General features: G+C 45.6%; 1 protein-coding gene across 2 annotated transcripts in view; it reads right to left on the reverse strand.

Annotated features, from left to right (window-relative positions):
• LOC139747284 (uncharacterized) overlaps positions 1–27,912 on the reverse strand; it is a 169,280-nt gene that overhangs the window by 116,952 nt on the left and 24,416 nt on the right. The window contains exon 1 of one of the 2 annotated variants that reach the window (XM_071659391.1): positions 2,511–2,747. The exons of the other annotated variant lie outside the window; for it this stretch is intronic. The gene's annotated coding sequence lies outside the window, so the exon portion shown is untranslated. Of the gene's footprint in view, positions 1–2,510; positions 2,748–27,912 lie in introns of those variants that run through there. 2 annotated transcript variants of the gene reach the window in all.

Below are 27,912 nucleotides of genomic sequence, written 5' to 3' on the forward strand. Positions count from 1 at the left end.
CTGACGTGAGTGGGTGGAGAAGTGTAGGAGGGTGGGTGGGAGGCAACGTGCATGATGAAATTATCTGTCTGTAATGTAAGGGAGGGAAGAGCTTTACGCTCGTGGGGCCCCATCTCTTGTGTGTGTGTGTGTGTGTGTGTGTTTGCACAGGGGAGAGGAAGGAGGGAGAAACAGCTGCCCAAATGGTCTAGTGTGGGAAGGTTATGCATGATTGATGTGAGGAGGGAAGTGTTAATGTTGAGAGCGTGCCAGGCCAATGTCATCACCACCCCTCCTCCTCCTCCTCCTCCTCCACCCTCCACCAACTGGCACTTGGCCGGGCACCCCTACAGAGGTCCACGTCTCCTGGCCACTTGTCTCTTTCCCTAGAGGTCCACGCCTCCTGGCCACATATCTCTTAGCCCTCATCTGCTGGGTTTCTCTTGGTCCTTTTTTTGGTCCATACTCGCCTGCTGGCCTTGGCCCTCTTCTAGTCCACTTCCTCCAGAGGGCCCTCTCCTGGACCAAAGGTGCAGCGGGCTGGCCCTATCCTGGCCCATGAGTGCTGGACCTCCACTTTGCCCATATTGGCTACAGTGTCTCTCGCCTCTCCATGCTTCACCGACCTCAAGACCCATCCACCATCACAGTCCGCCGGTTCCCCAAATTATCTCCCCTCTCTGGGGGTTCAGAGGTGGCCTTCTGCGACCCAGGAACTCAGCTGTAGCAAGCAGCCCTTGTCACCTACTGTGGTAGACTTTAGCAGCGACTCCACATCACGTCTCTAAGAGGTGAGATTTTCTATACTATACCAGGCAAGTAATGAGTCATCCGCAAGAATTCTCAGTATCCGACACCGTTCGTATACATATCTGGTTATGTGGCCGTCTATGGTTTGAAACAGTCCCCCCTCACCTGCACACACACACACACACACACACACACACACACACACACATATATATATATATATATATATATATATATATATATATATATATATATATATACCCTATCCTGAGCCACGTACTCCTTGGGGTAGATGAACAGCTGGGTTGACTGTGGACGGGACTGCTGTAACCAAGATTCGAACCTATGCGCTCAACCCTAGGCAGTCCGTGGATGCGTCACCACAACCCTCTCAGGTACTTGTATCAGCTACAACACCATTACTCCAGACGATCCATTTCTACATTAGCTTCGTTGCGCTGGCCACAAGGGCCATATTTCAGGGGTAGATCTGACACAACACTGCCCATCCCCGACTCTGGGACATCGTCTCCAGTACTCTCATTGGATCCAAACGACGACGCTGCACACATACGCAGAGAGAGAGAGAGAGAGAGAGAGAGAGAGAGAGAGAGAGAGAGAGAGAGAGAGAGAGAGAGAGAGAGAGAGACCCAAGGAAGCCGCAGTAGCAGATCTTAAATTGCACCAGTAACTCAGACTGAACACCCCACACCCCCGGGTCCACAACCCCATCCTAAACGTGAGTAGTTGCCATAACAACTATTTTATGAATTCAGGTATAGTAAAGTGTATAAACGACAGCGGTAACGGGGATAGTAGGAGGCTAATGTGCAGCAGCGGGGGGAGTCGGTGATAGCTTTGAAAACTGCGGAATGGAATTACATTGTCAAGTTGAACTACTCTTTTCTTTTTTCTAGACAACCCAGTCGTGGGTCAGTCAGGCCTCCTGTTATCTGTCTTTCTCATGTAAACTTATGTAAACTCATATATATTGTTTCGTCATTGAACGTTGAAGAAAATGCTTTTAACATAAATTTCCTATAACATCATAAATCTGATGTTACTACTGATGTTTCATGTATCATTCAAGGTTCAACCGGTGTATCATGTATCATTCAGGGTTCAATTGGTGTTTCATTTAGGGTTCAACCGGTGTTTCATGTATCATTCAGGGTTCAATTGGTGTTTCATTTAGGGTTCAACCGGTGTTTCATGTTTCATTCAGGGTTCCAGGGATTACTCCAGGCTAGTGTGTTCCAACTCACACTAGAACTAACGCCCAGTATTGCGTACCTGTCGTCACAAATCACACTGAAGCGGAACTACCATGTCACACTACACGTCAGACTGGACTCAGAACATCACACTACTCCTCAAACATCACACTCCTGGATCATCTCACAGGTTCCAGACACCACACTTCACACTCGACCTAATACATCACATGGCGAAGGTGACGTCACTCTGGATCAGTCACTTCACGCTACGCCACCCACGTAAACACCTCACGCTACGCTTAAAGACTCACACTCCATTACCAGCATCACACTCTATCAGTGACATCACATCTCATACTGGACCTGAAGCGTTATGTTCACGAACTCACACTTCACACACTCTCCGGAGGGTTATACTGTATTGATAATTTCACACTTCATACTAGACGTGAGGCATCACACTTCTACCCTAGCTCTCACACCTCACACTGGAATCACACTTCAGAAGTCTCACACGAGTTCTAACTTCATCCTCCTCCCAACGCAACATGTCACACTACCAACCTTTAAAGTCACACGACTCACACTAGCCCTAGTAGTGTCACACTATGCCCTCCCCTACGAGAGTTTTGGATCGTCACACTCGGCCTCCTAGCGTCACACCTTCTACTGGGCCCCGCAGCGTCACAGGGCGCTCAGAGCGTCACGTCGTGAGTATCGCGAGAGGGTCGGTCGCTCAGTAACACCGCGAGCGGCGGGAGGCACCGCCGTTGGGGAGGGAGGCAACGCTAAGACTGGCGGCGCTACATCGCTTCTGCCTGCCGCCCCTTGGCTCACCCTGCACGCCGCTACGCACGCCCACGCTCCATGCCGCCCTCCCTGCCACCCACCCTGCCGATACGCACGCCCACGCTCCCTGCCGCCCTCCCTGCCACCCCCCCCTGCTGCTACGCACGCCCACGCTCCCTGTCATTCATAATACCGCTACGCACGCCCATGCTTCCTATGACTTTCCCTGCCACCCTCCCTGCCACCCTTCCTGCCGCCCCTTCGTGCTACCCTCCATGCTGCCCTCTCTGCCACCCTCTCTGCCATTTTTCCGTCATCCTCCCCCTGCCTTCTCTGTCATCTGCTGTGTTCAGAATTGTGATCAAAGACTTTAATAATCCCAATTTAAGTGGGCACTTCAGGCTAGACACGTGTGTCTGATTCTACTCCTAGTAATGATACGAACTCGTAGGCCAAATTGTACCTCGAATGAGGTCAAGTACTTTTTCTTCCGCAGACTTGTCAACAGAGGGAATGATATACCAATTAAGGTGGTTAAAAGCAGCAACCAAGACGACATTCAAGAATAGACTTGACAAATACTTCGCCTCAGGTCCACGACTGACATTATTGACGACTGAAATGTCTCTGTTTCTGATCTTTTCCACCCTCACATACAGCATGAAAAGGATCTGGTAGTCTGTTACTGTCTGCTTTCCTTGGTGTTCCTTTGTATCTTTCTTGCCTCCTTTCTTATCACACCCACTGTTGCCCTCCCAGGTACATTTTCCTACCATCCTTCTGCCACTTTGCCACAATCCTCTTTACCACCTCCCTCCCTGGCACCAGTCCTGCCAACATTCACCTCTCTCTTGCTGCCCTTCCCCTGCCACTTCAACCCTCCCCTCCCCTGCCACCATACACACCCAGGCCACAGCAGGAGGGGAGGAAAAGCAATTGATCTCTTTTTATCCTCAAAGTTTATTCCATTTCTTTTAAGAGGCACGTGACGTTAGTCAGTTTATTCTGAGTCTTACCTCACGGAGGTGGAAGCTGATACACTCCAGAGGCCAAGACCCACACCTGCCGTTCACATCCATCACCATGCCTACGCCCAAAAGCACGTCAACTGCATTACCTGAGGGTGCTCGTACCCCTGACCAGCTCACGGTGCCTTGTGAGGCTACAGGATACAACCATCACATCCTGCCCCGTCCTCCTCCTGCCCATCCTATGATACAGAGGTCAAGAGAACCCTCAGATCAACAGTTGGCTCTAAGATCAAGAACGTGATCCTTGAAAACCATTAACAGTTTGGTTTTAAGGGTCGTGCGGATAGGTTCGAATGCTGGTTATGGCAGGTGGTCCACAGTCAACCAAGTTGTTCATTCACCCTTAGGGGTTGGGTCGATAAAATACCCAGGTTCAGGCTAGAGTATATATATATACCGTTAATGAGATGGTTTCCTTACTTTCAGCAGTTCGGCCTTAGCGCCAGCCGAGGGGAAAGGTCATCAGAACCCGCAGGTCAGGAGGGTGTCCACCAGAAGCAGGAGCTCTGTACGTATCTTCGAATGACCAGTGTAACACCAGAGACCAGCAGTCTGTCTTCATCTCCAGCAAGTGGCAATTTTGGCCACTATGACTAGCGATCGGACCCCCTAGAACCACGCGTTTAGCTCCGAAAACCACTAGATTTAGTGGCGAAAGAGGAGACACGGACCAGTCTCTTCAGCCTCAGTGACGAGCAACTTAAGTGTGACCGCGAGCCCAGGCAGCTGCCAGCCTAGCCGAGATCATTTGGTGTCCCCCGAGATGGGAAATTTCGCCCCATCAAAACCAGAATGCGGGTCCACTGAAACGGCAGCTATATCTCATCCGGAGAAGCAAGTCTCAGCCCTAGACGACCATAGATTAGGCCAGCGGTTGGGTGTTGGGAGAGAGAGAGAGAGAGAGAGAGAGAGAGAGAGAGAGAGAGAGAGAGAGAGAGAGAGAGAGAGAGAGAGAGAGAAGAAGGAGAAGAAGAAGAAAGTGGTTTAGAAGACCACTTTGGTCCTGAGACAAGACCATCTCCCCGCCAGCTACCGTAACACGGTGTCGAGGTCTGCAACTTCGCCTGGGCCAATGAACAATACAGGGCTTCACAAATGTTGGTGACCCAAGGCACCAGTTTTTATCTAGACGTAGATATTTGTATCTGAATCCAGTACCAGGTTTGTAAAATCATCCTTTTTTTTTTCATTTCACTCGTACGGCAAAATAGATCTAATGTTCACAGACGGTGTGTGTCTGTAAAGTACAAGACGCCATTATCTCCCATTCCACGACAGCTTGTACTGACACAGAAAAACGATCTGGCACCTGAAGCTCTGCGAAATGGGCCAAAAAGGAGAATGGGAAGATCTCACAGTCATTATCTCCTGAGACGGTGAAAAATCGTAAATGATATACTGGGCAATTTTAAGGATTTTCTTTTTTTTGGGAGAGAGAGAGAGAGAGAGAGAGAGAGAGAGAGAGAGAGAGAGAGAGAGAGAGAGAGAGAGAGAGAGAGAGAGATGGAAAAAAAATCTGAGTGAGGGCGACAGGCTCTTCAATGACAAATGGTACAGAATGAGCTCTCGCACAAGATAACACACAGCGAAAAAAAAAAAAAAAGAAAAAAGAGAGATTCTGAGGTTTCTTACTCTTTCCGTGTTGATCCTGGGTTAGATTCCACACAGCAGGCAATAGCTATCAGATCCAGGTTATACACCCCTTGGAGTCCACTGGATGCCAAGCCTCCAGGGCTCCGTGTAAGTGCCCTGTGAGGAGCTATCCAGAAGCGTTGATATATGCCAAGCTCGCGGTCGCCACACATTATATATATATATCGCATCACATCCAATCCTCGTGGAATGGGGCCATACACATGTGATTTCGCGCCACTGAAGGAATTCACGACTGGATTATAATAATCATTTCTTAAACCATTGCATCAACCCGTCCAGCTTGCCCCAGTGCTACGATTATAACATAATTATTGAATGATGAGAATGGACGCGACATTACCCTGACCCTGCGCTCGTTTTCTGTCAACAGCATCACCACCCTCGTCACCTGCAGTTTCCGGAAAAGTTTTTCCAGGACAAACATTACTTGAAGGAGGATCCGCCTGGGAGTGGAACGATGACAGATGGGACGCGCAACTTTTCTCCCTTAACTGAATAAACTCACCAGAACCAAGACAATGTCACTCAAAGGTTCTCTCTCTTTTTTTTTTTTTTGGAGTTCTGTATAAACTGAAATGTGTGCCAGACTGCAGTGGGTTGTGTGGGATGGAGCGGAGGTGCATGGTGTAGAGTGTTCGGGTGGAGCTATAAGGTAGGAGGTGTGTGTGTGTGTGTGTGTGTATGTGTGTGTGTGTGGGTGGGGAGGGGTAGGGGCAGTGAAAACGTGAGGTTGGCGGAGAGGTTTTTGGTGGTGGAATGAACCCTGGGTTGCAGACGTAGTTGACTCACGTGAGTGGGGATTTAAGGCGAGAGGGTTTCGGGGTTAAGACACGTATCCATTATCTTTAGAATAAGGGGGGGAGTTTAGGGTGCGTTGTGAGGCTCTGGAGGAGTGTAAATGAGGCCCAAAGGATGAGGAGGATAATTAGGGTAATGATGGTGAAGGTCAAGACCAGCGAGTTATTGGGGTCATTGTGAATCTCTCGTCTTTCTAATGTTCTGAGGTTCAGATTGCCTTACTGAGGCTGTCAGATGATTTGGTGAGGTGGACACATGCAGAAGGTTAGGTGGAGGAGGTATAGAGGTATGAGGTGGTATCAAATGTGGAAATGCATGAGGGTAGTGCGTGTGTGTATGCAGGATAACCTGTGCGTATGGATGCGGTAGAGGACGGGGGGAAAGGGGCAAACATTGAGGATAGTGGGAAGAGCAAAGTGCGTATATATTACAGGTGATGTCTGGGGTGTCGTTCGCTCGCGCGCGTATATGCGTAGTGGGACGAACACAATGGCCGTAGTAAATCCTTGATGCTTTGACCAACTGCGTCGACCACCAGCCCCCCAAGGTTCTTGCAGGTCTCTGGCCGGGTTATTACCAGCTCAACAACCCATATATCACTTCACGCTGAGGTCGATTCCCTCAACCTACACATACACACACGTATGGGGTGTCTGACCTTGGCACCAGAGGGAGAATGATGACAGTATCTTCTCAATACTTTTCTAGGCCTAATATCTCGTATGAGCATCTGTTTACCCTCACACCCAACGATGTATTTATAGACGGCGTGTGAAATATATCCAGACTGTCACTGGTCTGTCGCTACTGGCCTCGCCGTCATCTATTAACGAGACGTGTGCGTCTGGAGGAGGTGAAAGATACCACGGAGGAGAGATCTTTTCTCATTCAGCGACGTTCAGCGCCACGGCTAACAGACGTTTACGAGCGTTGTCGACGACTGATGTGCTTATCTTTCCGCGTCTGCCTTACATCCCACCCCCTTCGCACACCCTCCCGTCAGCCCGGACCATGGAACACACCGCCCGACACTCCAGGATCTTAAGTACCCAACTCAACATGTCTCCAGCCAAACTAAACAGATGACTGTATCGACACTGTGTATTTAAGAAGTGAAAGTCTTGCTACCAGGATGATAACGTCATTACTCATCTGTTCCAAAGAGCTCCTGCTAGAGTGGTGTGTAGTCTGGCCCGGCTCCAGAGTGGAGAGTCATCCCCAGCCGCGTCGGACGATATCTCTCTGGTTTTCAGATTACCGAAATTAAACTTCCTGAACTTGGCCTCGGGTAAGGTCGGCAGACTATTTGGGCTTTAGCTCTGTTGATTGCCAGTGTGTGTGTGTGTGTGTGTGTGTGTGTGTGTGTGTGTGTGTGTGTGTGTGTGTGTGTGTGTGTGTGTGTGTGTGCGTGTGTGTGTGTGTGTGTGTATGTGTGTAGATATTAGCTAGGTTCGAACCTGGCATGGGCTGTTGTCAATGATAGCCCCGATCTCTGGTGTGCCATTACTCTCGGAGGATGGATGGGTGTCTGTCTGAGGGTAATGGGGCGCATTTTGGTATTGATCATGATGTGTGTCAGGAGAGGTTGGGTTGTTATGTGGGCTCCAGCAGGATTCTCGATTGTCAGTGTCATTTCGTCCGTCAACATCAAGTCGTCACCAACAGTCGGTCAGTCTCTTAAGACACCTCCATTACGTGTGTAAGACCATACCTGCTCCCACCGCACGGATGGCCTAACGCCAAAATAAGCACAGTTGGTTGAGCCATATTTCTTTGCTGCTGCTGGATGGAGGTGTCGATGAGCAATGGCATGAACTCCTGTGTGGCTAACTGGCCTAAATTTAGCAGTATGAACTTTAAAGACAAGACACAAAAACTGCAGGTTAAGATCTTTAAGTTTTTATCAGATATACTTTAATTTAGTTTTGTTTTCAGAAATGTACTCGTTGACGGACCTGCTCGTTTGGTTTTGTGCTTCAAACGTTTACATGACTGTTTATGGAACACATAGTCGTACGTATATCTCCCAGAGTCTCATTATCTTTTTGAGTTAACACGTGAAGAAAGAAGCCTCTTTTATGGCTCGGAGTTTTAGTCTGTACAGAGAATTACTGACGTGACGTTTGTATGTGGGGCAACTGTGAGGGACGTGACACGGAGGAAAAGACCTCTGTCCTCTGCCGGTGTCTCTTTTATCACCACTCGACAAAGAACTTCCCCCTTTAAAGGAGTCCATCCTTTTTTTTCTCTTTCCTACAACTGAGTGTGGCGCAACCACCAAGGTGCAGGTGCCCCAGGATAGTAGGTTCTTGGGGCTATAGTCCCAAAGATTCCTTTTGTGAAAGAGGGGGTCCAGGATATCTGTGGTAGACGGTGAGGAGGAAGGGAGTCGGCTTCGCAGCTGGTTGTGAAGATGGAAGGGTAGACCCCTGAGGCAGCTGACTGAGAGGATAGGTAAGAGGGGGAGCACAGCTGGACCCGTGGTTGGCACAGCTGGAACGTGCTCCTTGGGGGATGATGAGCTTTGGCGGTATTGTATCTCATAGCACGACCTTAGCACGGTAAACCATACCGCACTCCCTCGAACCTCACGTAATGAACTACTGTTTACTGACCCACTTCAATCCCCGCCCACTAGTTCAGTCCAGTCCACTGAGGCATTCCACGGCACAGGAGCACTTCATTCCACACGAACACTCCACTTCACGAGCATTCCACTTCAGCCAAATTATTCGAATCCACTCCACTTCACACGAACACTTTTCTCCCTCTTTGTCTCTCTCCCACACATACAAATGGTTCTAGGCTTAATAGATTAACGTTAATCTGAGGTGAATATCATTAAAAATCCATTAATTACTGCAACTAATTTGTTTTCCCCTCTCTTGAGCAACGGAAACCATTTATCCCCTAAATGGGATTTCAATTATCAGGTCGATATCACACATATACAAACAACCATACGTGCGGCAAGAGTATTTCTTATCTGTATGATGACATTTATTAAGGTATATCTTCCTTGATATCAGATAATCTCTCTTGCTGTTAGAAGAGCCAGTCTAGGACTCTAAATTAAGGAGAAACGACCTAAGGAGTCAAGATGGTCAATGTCGCATATAGTTATGTTTTTGCTTTGACACTGGCACTGTCTGTGGTAAGTGACCTGACCCCAACGTGTCATCTGGGCAGCGAACGACCTGACCACGAGTGCGTTACAGATAGCTGGCTGGTGTGACTCGATGGTTCTTCGTGGTTGATTCATATGCAGTTGATTCTTCGCTGGCGTTTCTGCACTCGACGTCGCTTTTAATGAATAACCAAATCAGTGTCTGCCATTAGGAAAAAGACATTTCAGTGAAGAGATATTAGAATGTATTGTACATTCAGAAATACATTGTACTTCATATATATATATATATATATATATATATATATATATATATATATATATATATATATATATATATATATATACAGAACTTTCCATGGTTTACCCCAGATGCTTCACATGCCCTGGTTCACTCCATTGAGAGCACGTCGACCCCGGTATACCACATCGTTCCAATTCACTCTATTCCTTGCACGCCTTTCACCCTCCTGCATGTTCAGGCCCTGATCACTCAAAATCTTTTTCACTCCATCTTTCCACCTCCAGTTTGGTCTCCCACTTCTCCTCGCTTCCTCCACCTCTGACACATATATCCTCTTTGTCAATCTTTCCTCTCATTCTCTCCATTTGACAAAACCATTTCACAACACCCTCTTCTGCTATCTCAACCACACTCTTTTCATTACCACACATCTCTCTTACCCTTTCATTACTTCCTCGATCATACCACCTCACACCACATATTGCCCTCAAACATCTCATTTCCTGCACATCCATCCTCCTCCGCACAATTCTATCTATAGCCCACGTCTCGCAACCATAAAACATTGTTGGAACCACTATTCCTTTAAGCATACCCATTTTTGCTTTCCAAGATAACGTTCTCGACTTCCACACATTTTTCAACGCTCCCAGAACTTTCGTCCCCTCCCCTACCCTATGCTTCACTTCCGCTTCCATGGTTCCATCCGCTGCCAGATCCACTCCCAGATATCTAAAACACTTTACTTCCTCCAGTTTTTCTCCATTCAAACTTACCTCCCAGTTGACTTGTCCCTCAACCCTACTGTACCTAATAACCTTGTTCTTATTCACATTTACTCTCAGCTTTCTTCTTTCACAGACTTTACCAAACTCAGTCACCAGCTTCTGCAGTTTCTCACCCGCATCAGCCACCAGCGCTGTATCATCAGCGAACAACAACTGACTCACTTCCACAATAGACTGCATACTTGTCCCTCTTTCCAAAACTATTGCATTCACCTCCCTAACAACCCCATCCATAAGCAAATCAAACAGCCATGGAGACATCACGCACCCCTGCCGCTAACCAACATTCACTGAGAACCAATCACTTTCCTCTCTTCCTACACGTACACATGCCTTACATCCTCGATAAAAACTTTTCACTGCTTCTAACAACTTGCTTCCCACACCATATATTCTTAATACCTTCCACAGAGCATCTCTATCAACTCTATCATATGCCTTCTCCAGATCCATAAATGCTACATACAAATCCATTTGCTTTTCTAAGTATTTCTCATATACATTCTTCAAAGCTAACACCTGATCCACACATCCTCTACCACTTCTGAAGTCACACTGCTCTTCCCCAATCTGATGCTCTGTACATGCCTTCATCCTCTCAATCAATACCCTCCCATATAATTTCCCAGGAATACTCAACAAACTTATACCTCTGTAATTTGAGCACTCACTTTTATCCCCTTTGCCTTTGTACAATGGCACTATGCAAGCATTCTGCCAATCCTCAGGCACCTCACCATGAGTCATACATACATTAAATAACCTTACCAACCAGTCAACAATACAGTCACCCCCTTTTTTAATATATATATATATATATATATATATATATATATATATATATATATATATATATATATATATATATATATATATATATATATGTGTGTGTGTGTGTGTGTGTGTGTGGAAACCTTGGTATTTAATTGAGACAAATAGTGACCGTAACTTCCCAGTCCATGGAACGAACTGGACACACCAGCCACAAATGAAGACAACGGGGGAACAGAATTAAACAATTTCCCAGAACAAACGAATTTCAGTCGTCTATTGTGGCCCGTATACGTTATTGTGGCCAGTATACATATATATGTTCAATTCTGGCGAAGATTCGTTCTGTGTGTGTGTGTGTGTGTTTGTGTATGCTTTACAACCAATCAGTTTTTTATTGACACGGTAAATTGCATATATATATATATATATATATATATATATATATATATATATATATATATATATATATATATATATATATATATATATATTCTCACACGCGTGGTTAATAATACAACAGTCTGGTTAGTTTGTGTATATTTTAAACTCGTGTGGTTTAATAATACCGCAGCGGAGATAAACGACACGAGACACCACCATTTCCATATGGGACTCGCGAAGGCCCTTCTGCCGCGGAGGTCTGGCATCCGAACGCAGTCAGCAACAGCGTAATTGAACGCCGGCTGGGGAGCTCTCAACCCCGCTGCTCTTGTATTTATAAAACCAAGTTCGCTAAGTATAGCTGGGAAACGATGCTCTTTTTTTTTCTCTTCTTTCATTGTGGGTCGTATTTCGCGATCCCTGCACAATATATGTCGACTTGGTTTATCATAACAAGCATTTCTGAGTTTTATAGAAGGTCCACGAGTCAAGCTGTGGTCTTTGCAGATCATCTCTTTGTTCAGAACCACGAATCCAGATTTGTCTCACGTTACGCTGTGTGTGTGTGTGTGTGTGTGTGTGTGTGGTGTGTGTGTGTGTGTGGGTGTGTGTGTGTGTGTGTATGGGTGTGTGTGTGTGTGTGTGTGTGGGTGCGTAATTCCGCTTCTGTATTTGATCTTTTTCATCTTCAGCCTTATGGTTTTTGGTCCTATTCTGTTCATCTCAGTATTCCTTCTTTCTTACTCTCCTCCTTGTCTTCTCGTCGTATTCTACACAACCCCAGGACGCGTGTGTAAGGGAGTTAGTTAGGCTGGAGCCTCGAGTGACGGAAGTGGTGGCAGCGTCTGACGGAAGAATTTTATCGTATTGTAATTTGTCTTAATGTAGTTCTGTTTTCTTTCGTCTGTAAGTGGACAAAAGGGTCCGTTTTATCGTTCTATGTCCGCTGGGCGGTAACACATTTGGCGTTGCTAGGAGAGAACCTGTCAACTCCTCAGACTCACGTACTCTACGCGGGTGAGACCTCTCCATGTAACAGCAGACGGCAACTCATTTTCACTCCTGTCGCATCTCTGTCGTACGTCCATCTTTTAAAAAAAGAAGAGGAGCTTTTATTTTTCCCTTTCTGACATTGCGTATTTGCACGCACTCATTTACGCAAGGTTTGTCCTGGTGTGGTTGACTTACATACCTTTCCCAAGTCCAGAAGAACGAATTTTCACAACGCCCTTGTGACATAAGGGAAAACTAGACGGATAGAGGCCAATGGCATGCCAGGCAGTGAGTGTAGCAGTTCTTACTCTCCCACGCGGGTATGTTGAGGAAACCACAGCGAAATAGGTTAGAACAGAATCGCCATGAGAGTAGACAGACAACATTATAAACTTCATCTGGACTGTGGGAAGATGATCTACTCCAGGCGATAGGTCAAAATAATCGTGGCTTGATTCATCATCTGTGTTATGATGGTGTCTGGCATAGACGTGTGTTCCAGTTCCACTTCCTGGTGATATGAGGGGCCAACGGGTGTGAGGGAGGACGCACATCCAGGATACAAATTTTTCCATGACATGGAAACTGGAACGAGTCCTGCCCACATTAGCTCATTCTAATGACAGACTCTACATGACTCCTAATTGGCTGCCTTTGGGCTTGGTTTTTCCCCCAGCGCCCGAGGCCAAAGCCACACTTTTAAGAAGAGTACGTTAAGGCCATATTGCCCCGGATACAGTCTTGGGCAAAGTTACAATGGTCTGTGATGGCAATGACCACATTGCCCTCATATATGTATAGGGGAGAGAGAATACTTCCCACGTATTCCCTGCGTGTTGTAGAAGGCGACTAAGAGGCGAGGGAGCGGGGGGCTGGAAATCCTTCGCTCTCATTTTTAATTTTCCAAAAGAAGGAACAGAGAAAGGGGCAAGTGAGGATATTTCCTCAAAGGCTCAGTCTTCTGTTCTTGGCGCTACCTCGCTAATGCGGGAAATGGCGAACAGTATGAAAAAAAAAAAATAATGTATATACATAAATGTTTTCATTGGGTTCCATTGTAACACCAAAACGAAATTATTATGGGACGATTTAACAGCATAGCGGAGTGAGCTGTTGGTGCTGCTGAGCCAGGCGCATCAGGAGGATAATATCACCCCCTGACATCTACGTGTGTTGACCCTTCAGTATATCACCAAGTGTCCCAAGTACGGCTGTTGTGACCATTCTCTGTGGACATTACCATCTTACGTTGTCTTGCTCGTCTCTTTCACTTCCCTCAGATCCATCAGCATGTAGTCATACGCTCTGATTAGATTATTTATAGTTTCATATTTTCATTATGTTTCTGCTGTATCTTTTTCTTTCATTTAAGTACCTTATAATCGACAGCTTCCCTCGTCGGAGCCTTGGCTTGGGTACTTCCCGTGGCTACTTATCGAAATGTGGCGTCCTCTGAAATAGTACAAAGTTTCATATTCTTCCTATCAATTCTCTCTCTCTCTCTCTCTCTCTCTCTCTCTCTCTCTCTCTCTCTCTCTCTCTCACAGTCTTTTTATATGTCTGTTTCTCGCTCAGGTAATCAGTTAATCGATCAATCAGTGTATCTGTCTATCTATCTATCTATCTATCTATCTATCTATCTATCTATCTACTGTATCTAGGTAGGCAGATATATGGAATGGGTAGATAGATAAAACTACTCATAGCATAGCTCACGATGCGATTCCTAACCTAGCTCATTGGGCTGCTAATATCCTACTAACTCAGGTGAGATGGCGTCTCTAACACGAAAGGATTGGTAGATTTCCATATAGATTTACCTCACTGTATTCTATTGCCAGCTCTGAGGAAGAGCTTACCTGAACTTCTCTCGGAGGACAAGTGGATATAACATAGTTTCCCATCACTGGCGTCCCCAGTTTCCTTTGTAAGTTCCTTGCCCTATATATCTTCATCTGTGGACCTGGGTTTTGACGAAGGAGTGATAGACGATGGAAAAAAAAGGAAAAAAAGACTTTAAGCTTATTCATTACCACAAGGACCCTTGTACTAAGTGAGAAGACTGCAATGGATCATCCAGACGTCTCACAGATTGAAGACGAATGTGGCACATCTATCCACAAACAGTCCACTGAAAAAGGCCTGTCATTGATGATCCTCAGAGGATGGGTGTTCTCTCCAGTCAGGATCTGGAGTTCCACTTTCTCATTGGACGGTATATCATCGGGTGTGAGAAGTATGACGTCACAAGGGGGCGGCACTTGGAGAGCACTACTATTTAATGCCTGTCCTCAAAGTGACGTTCGCTAATGATGGCGGCGAACTCACGAAAAGAAAAACAAAAAACCCTCTTTGCAACCCAGATGAGAGAGATGATTAAATCGTCAATGGAGGCTTGATGCGATATCGAAAGCTGTTTTCCAAGATGTTGCAGGTACGGGGCTAAGAATACATGGACGAAACGGCTGAGGAAGCTTGTGAAGTGAGGTGTGGAGACCGTATCATTAGAGGAGGGTTTGGCTGCAGTGTCTTCTTTTTTCATTTCCCAACATCAATGCTCATTCGGAAACGAAGTCCATTCTAGAACTTTGTCTTCTGGTAACCTCACTCGTCTGGATTCGTACTGGCAACAAGACTCATGAAGCTGAATGGAAATTTGAGAGGAAATCGGGTGTGTGCAGATAAGGAGTAGGGCTTTACCGAAGTGAAATGGTGGAATGGAGACTGGACCAGAGGCAACACTGGTGGAGGCAGGTGGGGATGGAAGGATGGAACATGGTTATATCATTAGACTTTACGAAGCGGGAGCTTGGAAGGCGAGAAGAATGACAGAGAAATCCACTGACACAGTGATTACTGGCACGACGGATTGAGTGCCTTTGTAAGATAAAGAATGAAAATAAAAGTCTTTGAATAAGATGAAGCATGAAACTCAGTTCTTAGATCATGGTAAAGACTCACCGGCCGGCTGCCCGTATCAATGTGTCACAGATGTCTGCCAAAGAAGTCTGGGAAAAAGGAATCTATTTATCATCTTCAACCACCGGGGAGTGATATTTGTGCCAGGATGGGACGTCTTGGTGAGGAGGCACAGTCTGTCGCGAGGTGGGAGGCAGTGATTCGTAAACGGAAAGCAACAAAAGCCGTTTGAAACGGCTCTGAAAACAGGAAGACTGTTTTTAACAGTTGAATCACCCTTAGGGAAAATGAAACTCGACTTGCATCGTGTAAAGTCCCTGAACTTCACTTAGAACTAGGATTAGTAAGTTTATAAGTATATGCACTTACACGCCCGCTTTACCGTACACTTATACACCTGCCATACCATGCACTTCCAACCCCGTTATACCGTATACTTATAAACCCACCATGTCATGCACTTATAACTTCGCTATACCAATCATTTATAAACTCGCTGTAACAGCACTTGTAAACCATACCATACACATAAAAACCCGTTATACCATACACTTAAAAACCCATCATACCATTCCTTTACAAGCTTGTTATACCACGATGGTTGCCATATAGTTAACTGGGCAGCGATCAATGTTTTTAAATTTCAGGATGGGGGGTGTCAGCGACCAGGGTGGGTGGGGGTGGGTGAGGTGGGTGGGGTGGGTCAGGGGACAAAGATTAACGACGGTGTTCAACGAGGGGCGGAGCAGAGGGACATGGGGGGGGGCGTGCCGGGGCTGCCACGGGGAAATGTTTCCCTCCGCCCTAATCCCCCCCTTGGCCTCCCCTTTTATCTCGACCGCCACACGCAGGGTTTCCCTTTGGTGGGTGGGGAAGGGTGTGGGTGCACCCTGGGGCAAGGGAGTAGGTGGGGTGGCGAACGCAGTGAGGTTGAGTGGGGGATGGATGGGGAGGGACGGAAGTAGGGCTCGCTTGGAGTAGACAATCAAAAGAGAAAGATAGACAGAGAAAATGGACGACAAACGAAAGATTAGGATTGAATGAAAACGATATTGACACACACACACACACACACACACACACACACACACACACACACACACACACACAACAGGTAGTCATGTACACAACCTAACCCACACACACACACACACACACACACACACACACACACACGCACACATACACTCAGATACAGGACCTCTATTATAGGAATCCTGCAGCTTCGAGCGCACTCCAATCAGGAGGAGGGAAATGATGAACTCCTTGGTGTAAGAAGTTCCTCGACGACACTACACTCCTTTTCGCTCAATGGTGATATGTTTGCCACAGAGGTGAGTTTTCGCTCGCAGTGTAACCACAAGCAGGTGGAGTCCGGCAACACTGACATTCATATATATATATATATATATATATATATATATATATATATATATATATATATATATATATATACGTATATATATATATATATATATATATATATATATATATATATATATATATATATATATATATATACGTATATATATATATATATATATATATATATATATATATATATATATATATATATAATCAGACATGCTCGCCATTTCCCCCGTGAACGAGGTAGCGTCAAGAACAGACGACTGAGCCTTGTGAAGGAAAATTACTCATTTGGCTTCTTGCTCTGTTCCTTCTTTTGGAAAGTAATACAGGAAGGGAGGATTTTACAGGAACAAATATGCCTGTGGCAGCCTTAAAAGGCTGTAGTGACCCTTGACCCCTGCCTTTGATCCTGTGGTGACCCCACCGTCATCAGAGGACCGAGATCGCCTGCTTAGTATGAATGATGTCAACTGATTGTTATCTATAAGGCTTTTGAAGCCCCCGGGCCTTTGATGGCCTCAAAACGGCCCTCGAAGTCAACTTTCCCAGATTTCGAAGTGCCTTAAAACCTAAAACCTGAGGGGCCCTGCGTGTGCTGTGGTTAGGATGAGAACTGAACAGAACCCACAGAGACACACTTGAGAAGGCCTTTCAGACCCAGCGCGTACACGGGAGAGAGAGAGAGAGAGAGAGAGAGAGAGAGAGAGAGAGAGAGAGAGAGAGAGAGAGAGAGAGAGAGAGAAGAGAGAGCAATAATAGATTACATTTATCTCCCCCTGTGTTAGTCTAAGATGCCCCCTCCTCGCCGCCACCATCATAGCGAAGGTCACCGGGATCTTCCCACTGTTCATTTACGGATGGATCAACGGAAATAGATCCACGTGTGTGTGTGTGTGTGTGTGTGTGTGTGTGTGTGTGTGTGTGAGGTGGAGACGTCCCACCTGACGACACCCGGGCCGAAGCGGGGAACAGACTCATCACTCACACGTCAGCTGCCTGCCTCACACTCTGCCTCACACTCCGCATCATTACACACACACACACACACACACACACACACACATAACATGTGATTCTGTCTTTTTGAGGAATAGAATAATCTTTTTTCTCTCTCACGTGAGGTTGCTGACCTTTCGACTTGTGAGGCGTGACGGGGTTATCTGGGGGAGGACGGTACGACCTTTGAGCGCGACGGTACGACCCTTATGCGCGACTTTACGACATTTGAGCACGACGATGCGACCCTTGGGTACGTCGGTACGACCCGTGAGTACGACGGTACAACCTTTGAACACGGCGGTACGATCCTTGAGCACGACGGTACGACCTTTGTATGATGGGCTTGGGTATTTGACCTGATTCATTTTTTCTATATATCCTCGCCATTTCCCGCGTGAGCGAGGTTGCGTCACGAAATGATAAGAGGGCCTTAGGTAGAAAAATCCTCACATGGCATCTTGCTCCCGTCCTTCTTTTGGAAAGCATTACATGAAGGGAGGATTTCCAGCCACCCGATCCTGTCCCGCTTAGTCGCCTTCTACGATACGCAGGGAATACGTGGGCAGTATTCTTTCTCCGCTATCCCCAGGGATTATATATATATATATATATATATATATATATATATATATATATATATATATATATATATATATATATATATATATATCTTGGCGGTAGCGGCAGAGTGGGACACAGGTGGCGATGTTGCTATAAATTTGATACGTCTGTATCACCAGCGTGTTGACATACCGGTCAGTAGCTCGATTGCTCGACCCTTCGTAGAAAGCCTTGGTCGGCTTTGGTAACCCTGTAAAGATAATTCTAATACGTTCAGTCATATGTCTCTTACCATTCGAAAGTCTCTTACCATTCATGAGTCTCTTAACATTCGGAAGTCTCCTTGGTACATTGGGTATCGTTGGTTGGCAGGCGCGGAATTGTCATCCGTCTTTTGGTTAAACAGTTGTCGTACAGGTGGCGGTAAGGTGCAACAACCGCTTCGTGTCTTATGTTTATTTTGACGACTGTGTCAGTGCGCGGGGCTGGAGACAACGCTTGTACCGTCGGCAGTACTGGTTTTCTTGTCTGTCCTCCAGAGTCGTCTGGTCGTGCGAGACTACAGCCTCTTCCACTTTAAGATATTCAAGATTCTCACTTAGACAAAATGGTTACCAGTTGAATATTTGCACAATTTTCATTCATGTATTCAATTGGGGGGCAACGTTTACGCTCTACAGAAAATCTGGAAGGTACGCATGATTCGCCGTGTTTCCAGAGTATGAAACGCACACAAGTGGCGACTTATACACAGCAGCTCATGTGTCTACACAGGAGGCATAGTCTACACAGAACCTGGTGTGTACACAGGTGTCGGCATAAACACAGGAGCTAACCTTGTATAAGAAACACCTAAGTTCACGCAAAGAGGACCATGTACACAGCAGTCGGAGTGTACATGCGTGAGGTTGTGTGAACACACACACACACACACACACACACACACACACACTTGTCTTCATCCAGCCTGTTTGCCAAAGTACTATCAAGCAAGCAGCCATTCACACTCTCCTCCCTAGCCTTATTCATCATTTACATACATACCTCAGCAACATAATTTCCATCTTGTCATCCTCTTCCAAAAGCGTAAATAACTTTTCCTGGAGAAATTGTTTCCATTATTTGTCTGAGGAGAAAATATGAGGTGTGGCAGGAGCTAAATAAAGTCCTCCCATTTTTCCTCTTTTTTCCTTTTAGGTTGGCCTTCATTTACTTTTTCCCTCCCCCGTTCGTCTTTTTACATGCCGTTTGACCTTTTGCAGACGTTGGCTGTCTAATTAAATCTTTAAGGCTTCTTATTGAAGTGAAACACATTTTCTTTTTGCTAAAGTAACGAAGCAACGGACTGGAGAAGGAACCAGATCCCCTTTCCTTTCACGTTTATATCCATCAGAAGATCTCAGGTAGACCTCCTTATAAAGGTACGTATGTTCTGCCATACAGTTCTCACTTAGCCGAAACCTTGAGCCCTTCGTCTATAAGAGCATCAGCGAGGCACTGGACTGTGAACAGAACAAAACGTTTCGACTCCCTATCAAAGGAATCAACTAATATAAAGTTTACTGCCTAAAAGATCCCACACGGGGGACTGCGGAGTTTATAAACTATATCTGAAGACCTGGACCCTTCCTCTGAACCATAAGGTGGAGGTGGGAAGGTGATAAAAGTTATTCCGTGGGGAGTTGAACCTTGTAAACTTTGAACCATTCTGAAGCAGCAACACATGAAAAGAAGTCAATGTTGTTGGTCGTGGATGATGAAATCGTCGACTGAGCAGAATGATTCAGTGAGGGAAGGCCATTATGTGGAGATGGCGGATGGAAAAGCCTGGAAAAACCAGTTGGAAGAATTCTAAACTCGCAAGAACGAGAGTACAGTCCACTAGCTAGAGTGACAGGAGCGACCCGGGTGACGCTGTCGGAGTAGGACGGAAGAGTGATCCACCAGACTCTGATGACTTAACTGCCCGTAGGTCGTTAGCGTAAAAGTAATAGGAGTAAGTTAACAGCTTCACTTACCAAGAGAAACTGCACCACTCAACGCATGGCCCCTGGGAACTGGAACGACAATATGGTTGATAGATGAGACTGATATTTCTGGCGATGCGAAATGTTTTATGCCAAGTTGTGATCATAATGCCTCAGGGTTGCTGACGCGGCAGTAGCCAGCCGCTGATTGATCATCTTATATGGTGACTTCATTTCTCGATAACCTTTCTATCTATTCATCCATCTATTTCCCCAGTGTATCATCAACTCTGTCAGTCTTCCAAACTGGTAGACAGAAGGGAACCAACATATAAACCTCTTGACATTTTGAAACGTCTGTGGACCAGAGGGGGAAATGGTTCCTCAAAGGTCATTGTCCTCCTCAGAGTCCAACAAGAGGCAACCTCTTTCCCTACCTGTTTCATGTTTATGATGGAGCGCATAATGTCTCTGTGGTGGTAGGGAGAATGTCGATGACTTCATAGAAAAATGTTTGCAATTACAGCTGAGCATGAGGACTGTATCATCATTATGTATCCTCGAGAACTGTTGACTGTTGTGCTCCCGAAGCTTTGAAGCAACGCTGCTCGTGAAGGCACGGTAAGGTGGATTCCTTTAGGGCTCTACCCCTTTGATGTCCCTCTCCTCATTCCCGCACGCAGGGGAAAGGCTGGTAAACACACCTGGTAACATCTGTAACACAGTCATCCAATTTGTATGGTAATTTCCCTTATATAAAAAAAACCTCCTCAAGGGTCGGCTCTAAAAATTTTGAGTTCTCTGTGAAGAGTTGTACGTGTTTGGGATAAGTCGATTACTGAGGAGTGAAATAGATGAAACATGATACAAACGGTAGCTTTAACCGCTCGTCTGCCTTTTAGCTTCTGACAGTACGTAAGTATTATTTCCACTGTTCGGAACTTTGTTAAAGCTAATGTTCTAATGTGATGGTCTCCGTGGTGTGGAGGTTAGCGTTCCTGACCGTGACGCATTCACATGCCGCACAGGGTCGAGGGCATAGGTTCGAATCCTAGTTGAGGCAGTCGGTCCACAATCAGCCCAGCTGTTCATCCACCCTTAGGAGTTGGATCGATAAAATGGGCACCTAGCTCAGGCTAGGGTACACATATATACAGCGTTAATGGGATGGCCTTGATTAGGCCCTTAGCTGCCCGTGCCGTCTCAGTTAACACAAAAAAATGGTGTATTTGTGAGTCTTAACTTGTTACTCTAATCCTTCCCTAATATTCTGTATATAACGTTCAATGTCTGCACGTTATATGAGACAAAAATCTAATTTTTTTTTCCCTAGCATAACGCAGAGATAATGAAAGTGATACAACACTCTGGTTGTCAGCCTAGTGCTAAGTGGGGCTCTCTTGCTCTCCTCAGTGCTCGGTGAGTAGCTGGACCGGCCGCATGTGCTGGACTTGATCATGCTCGCCGCCTGCGGGAGTGGCTGGTGGTGTGACGACACCTGGCGTGGGCGGTGGGGGGCCAGCGGCTGGTAGCTGTTTCCTTATAGGTTTATGCCCGATGTGCACCACATTATCATTTATTGTTATTATCATTATTATTATTATTAGTAGTAGTAGTAGTAGTAGTAGTATTATCATAATTATTACCATTATTATTATTATTATTATTATTATTATTAATATTATTATTATTATTATTATTATTATTATCATTATTATTATAATTATTATTATTATTATTATTGTCATTATTATTATCATTATTATTATTATTATTATTATTATTATTATTGTTGTCATTATTATTATTATTATTATTATTATTATTATTATTATTATTATTATTATCAAAGCTTATTATTGTTGTGATCACTGTTTTATTATAATCATCATCATTTTTGTTGCCGCTTTCTGTCACAGCCAACGTTGGGCGTCGTTGACAGAATACAGTCAAGAGTGTTAAGTTGTGAGGGAGCAGCTGTCAACGCCCTTACCAGCACGACGCGTCACTTAGGCCATACATACACAACGCCATACACAACAGGACGTAAATGAAGGTACTATTTTTCGTGAATGATGACGTAGGTTCTGTTTCCTCCGCTGGAGTCTTCTTGTTCTGTGATTCGTCTTTCGAGTGGGAGACTGAGTAGGTTCAACGAGTGGGTATTGGAATTCTCGGGAGATTGAGAGACAAAAAAGAGGGTCCAAGTAACCAAGACATTCGCGTCACCAACAGGACCAGGTTAGGTGTGTTGGGCGGTGTGGGCGAGGCGCTGCAGTCTGGGAACTCTGGGAAGGCAGTGTTACTGGAAAGATGACGACCAAAGAAAAGAAGAAAAAAGAAAGTTCGTGGCATAGAAAACGTTTTCCTTCACCTTCTCGATATCGTATTACATCGGCGACAGATGCGTCACTTTGCCTCAAGCTTTACCCTTCTCTCTCTCTCTCTCTCTCTCTCTCTCTCTCTCTCTCTCTCTCTCTCTCTCTCTCTCTCTCTCTCTCGGTACTCCCGATGACTCAGACTTGCATTAAAGGATGTGCTCGTCTCGAGGATTCGTGGAGAGGGAATGTTCAACCTGGTTGTGAACGGTGGGTGTAAGTTTCACGGTGTGGGATGTGCGTATGTGGGGTGCGTGTGGATTTAGGGGGGGAGGATTTGGATGACCGGTGTGGATGAGACGGGTGTAGAGCGTACACAGTGAGTGACCCGAGGCCCTGAAGTGAGGGTAGGCATCCCTGAGAGTACCATAGCGCCATGAATGCTCTGTCGACTCCGGAATTGAAAACCCATGTGATCTAGTCAGAGAGCCAAGAAGTATCTTTATGTTCTGGATACTTTCAGATATGAAGAAGAACGCTTCTATCACCAGTGAGTCACGCACGCGGGCTGCTGAAGATCAGAAACACAAAGTTGATCTAAACAATACGATAGTATGATAAAGGAAATAAGAAAATGGAATTACGAAAATGGAATGATTTAGTGAAACACGTAAAAATCCCATTTCTTCCTCAACTCTGTTAAAAAAGACGAACGAAAAATATGGATGGCATGAAACGTAAAAATACACGTATTCGCTTCGAAATGAAATTCTATTTTCTGTTCTATTCTGTTTTTTCTTTGCCTCTCTATTTTACACTGTTGTGACGTCAGCGTCAGCCGTAGCTGTGAAAGTCAGGCCTTGGGGTGAGGAGGGGGGGGGAGAGGGACTGTCTCTTTGTGGTGAATGGCAGCTAGTGCCTGGTGACGTCACATACGAGCAGCAAGTGCCTGGTGAACGTCACATACGAGCAGCAAGTGCCTGGTGAACGTCACATACGAGCAGCAAGTGCCTGGTGAACGTCACATACGAGCAGCAAGTGCCTGGTGAACGTCACATACGACCAGCAAGTGCCTGGTGAACGTCACATACGAGCAGCCTCTTCTACAAAACCCACAATATGACTGAGCGTCACACAGCTTTGCTGAGGTCCTTCAGAAGCCACGAAGTAAGCTGGCAAATGGCGCATTTCCGATCGCCACAAGAAAGGGAAAGTGACCAGATGCCAGAAGGTTCCTGATGTAACAACGCCAATTTTCCAACGGCTGTGGATAGAAAACGCACTTCGACCTACCGCTCTGTCAGCCATACATCGGCTGTAGGAAACATTCGCTAGGAACGATACCTTTAGATTCTTAGAACACGAAAAAAAAAAAAAAAAAAATGAAGAATTTGGACTTGGAAATCTCCACCCCCGGAAAAATAAGAGCATAAAATTCTTAGAAGACGAAAAAAAAAGAGGAATAATTTGGACTTAGAAATCTCCACTTAGGGAAAATAAAATCAACGAAGCAATTGAGTTATTTATCTCAATCTCTCACTCCGTCATCACCTTCCCTTACTTATCTCGCCCCTCCACTCTCTTGTTCATCATTTCTCTCCATCCTCCATCAACCACTGTCTCTCTATGATCTCCCACTCCCTGTCATCTCCCTCTTTCTATCCCTTATCTGTAATCTTCCTCTCCCTATTTTCTCTCTGTTTCCCTCTCCATCATCACCCACCTCATCTCTCTCTCTCTCTCTCTCTCTCTCTCTCTCTCTCTCTCTCTCTCTCTCTCTCTCTCTCTCTCTCTCTCTCTCTCTCTCATTGCATTCGAGACCAATAAACCGTCGCTTGAAACCGCCAGCCCACCATTCGAAACCAATAAACCGTCGCTGGAAACCCTAATGCCCCCCCGCCTCTGACACCATTAGTCCACTGATCGACACCCATCTTCCTCCAGCAGACGACTCCGCCACTCGGCCACCAATCTAACTTTGTGTGTCCGGGAGCGGATCAGCGCGGCCCTTTGCAACGCCTGTCTAATGATTTTCTCCAGCTACACAGTCTCTTGTTTACCCAGGGCCGCTCCTTGGGGTGCCATTCGTAGCTCGTTTTCCTTTCTTGTTTTTCAGTTATATATATATCACATAATGCTCTCCGACAGCAGGATTCGAACCTGTACCACCTGTGTGGGAGATGGGTGCATAACGACTAAGCTATGAAGCCCAATTGTGTTTAGTGTACCCAGTTCCCACGCATGTGGTAGAGGTTCGAATCCTGCTGTCAGAGGGCATTGTGTTCTGTTGAAGTGGTCGCTCATGTCGCTACACTCGTCGAAACAGAAACAGTAAATCATAGAGAATCTATATTGCAAAACCGACCAGTGTGGTATACAGTAAACTGCATCATACATAGACGTGGTTTTTAGTCAAATGAGAAAAGTTTTCAAACTTGTGTTTAACCTTACTATAATGGATATGATGCTTGGTCCTTCAAAAAAGTTTTCGAACTTGTCTTTAACCTTACTATAATGGATATGATGTTTGGTCCTCCATTATGACCTGAGTTTAAGAGACCGATTATTAACCTACAGCTACTCTCATCATCTGCACAAGATGCTGTACTTAAAGAGACGTAAGTTCCCGAGGAACATTGTTGAATAGACAACAGGTTAAAGAGAAGTACGATACAGCCTCACGACGTAGAAAATGGAGAAAGAAAACATTCACATATCGAAATCCGAGACGAAGGACGCTTGAAGCTCAAGGCCACACTTCCTACTACAACCCCAGACATACTAACACTAGCCCCTCTCCTCGTCTTGGCATTGTTTACCCTCTGGTGCACCTGGCCTCACAAGTGTAACTTGTCTCACAACGTTCACTTGTTCTACACGAGTACACACTGAGATTAGGTGTCGTCTGCTTGCTTCAAACATGACTAGGGTTTTTAACTGCCGAAAAGATATCATACAGCTCCTCTCAGATTTGAGTGAGATTCCGTAAAAGTGTGAATTTATTTGGATGATAAGTACGTGGACAGGAATGCGTAGTACGTGAGAGATTGATTTTCAGAGTGGCTAGAGGTACTGGGGACTTCGCAGGATGCCATGAAGGCTACACATACTGGGAGGATGTCCAGATATTCATTGATGAGGCCGTAATGTTCCAGGAGTTCAGTCCCTCTCGATGGCTCATCTCTCTTAAGGCAGTGTAGGGCGTTCATGAGCACAGCTTAAAGAGAAAGGTTGTGTTATTATATACACTTATATAGTTCATTCCCTGTAGTCCAGCTGCTGCGAGTATTTCACACTTGAATCTCAATCATTTTGGCCTGGTCATATGACCTTTCGAACACTCCATTCCTCTGCGCCTCCGCCCACATCGTAGGAGGGAACGCACGGTCAATTCACAGCTTTTGCGTCGTACATCAAATCAGTTTATCGTAGATGTTCGATAAAGGTTTCTCAAGGAACCACAAGGTGTCTGTGGGAGTGCCATGTTTTTGATTTAAAAAGAAATCTTGGTTCTGTATGTTTTATTTTTTGAATGTTAGCTGAGACGGCACGGACAGGTAAGGCCCCAATCAAGGCCATCTCTCTCTCTCTCTCTCTCTCTCTCTCTCTCTCTCTCTCTCTCTCTCTCTCTCTCTCTCTCTCTCTCTCTCTCTCCCCCAAGCCGAGGGTAGGTTTTATCTTGGAGGGAGTGTTGGGCCTCATTAAAAAAAAACAAAAACTAAAAAAATTCCCGCTCGGTGAGTTTGGCTGACAATACCAGGCCTGGCAGGGTGCTGACGAGAATGGTTAAGGACCCACTTGTGGGCCGAAAATAGAGTTGTGAGGAGAAATTTGTAATCCGTGGAGGTGGCCACTTACGGCCTGAGAGAGAGAGAGAGAGAGAGAGAGAGAGAGAGAGAGAGAGAGAGAGAGAGAGAGAGAGAGAGAGAGAGAGAGAGATCGAAGACTTTAAACTGTAATGCACCCAAGCCATATATCACTGATGCAGTTCAGTTGTGTGACCATAGCTTGAGCTGGCTGTGACTAACGGACGGTGTGGTGACGGGCCACTGCTGAGGCTCAAGGTCGCTGGACCACGTTACTCCAAGCAAGTGTGTGTGTGTGTGTGTGTGTGTGTGTGTGTGTGTGTGTGTGTGTGGTAGATTACCCCACTGACTGCGTGGACGACCTCGCTCAGCCGAGGTGCAGGGTGTGCAGCAGCTCCCGTCAGTCACCGATGGCTTTGCCTCACTCCTCCGGTAGAGCGGAAGGCAATGTATGGTTCACTTGAGTGATAAGACAAACCATTTATTTCTCCATAGGTCGTGGACTGTGAGTTTGGCTAGATTTTAGCTTACCTGATATTTTGTTGATTTTTTAGGTGAATTAGAAGACACCCTTAAGTCATGGGGTCCTGGATGAGGAACGAGGCATCATCATGGTATAAATCTATCCATAAACTATGGACGTGTCTCTACAACGTGTAGTCTTGTTTATAATTCTCTTTACAAGGAGCTGGATCCATATATCTGATCCTATCAGTAATGATCAGGATATTTTTTTTGAGCTTCAGTCGTACTTAGATGCCCGTATTGATCCAATACATCGCCGTGGTTATGTCTAGTAGACAAATACGGTTATTTTGAAATACTTCTGTTGTTATCCTATGTATAAACTGCTTTTACTAGGCTGTTGTTAATAGCAATATCACGTTGAAGGATATTCCTGTCAACATGAACGTGTGGTTCAGAGCTCTTCCTGTATGCTTTTTTTTCATATAGTATTGATCATACATCACCGTGAAATACGATTCAAACAAAAACTTCTTTCAGTTCAACTGCAGACGGAAATTCACAGACACCCCCTCCACACTCCTCCTTTCCCTCCACAGAGACAGGTGATGGGTGACCTTGCAAGGCGAGGAGGATTGGCAAGGGAGCTGTAGTATGCAATGCTAGTATCTTCATTCTGACGAGGAACGGATGGGCATTTGTTTCTCATCAAGTAGCCGAAGCTAACAAGTCACTCGTGCGCCACATTATCATAAACCAATATATATATCATTTATAGAATATACCAACTATTCTAGACTCATCGGTGAAAATATTATCAACACGGGGCAGCGTCAGGATGGTGGCCAAACAGGGTTGTACCAGCAGGCTCGAACAGTACTGTGTCTCTCTTTAGTAAGGCTTACTCACCAGTCCACCGACCCACGACCTCCCCGTGGAACTGTGTTCCTTTAGGGGCTGGTGACTCGTTTTCTCTCTC

Source organism: Panulirus ornatus, chromosome 68, assembly GCF_036320965.1.
Source record: "Panulirus ornatus isolate Po-2019 chromosome 68, ASM3632096v1, whole genome shotgun sequence".
Taxonomy (NCBI): Eukaryota; Metazoa; Arthropoda; class Malacostraca; order Decapoda; family Palinuridae; genus Panulirus; species Panulirus ornatus.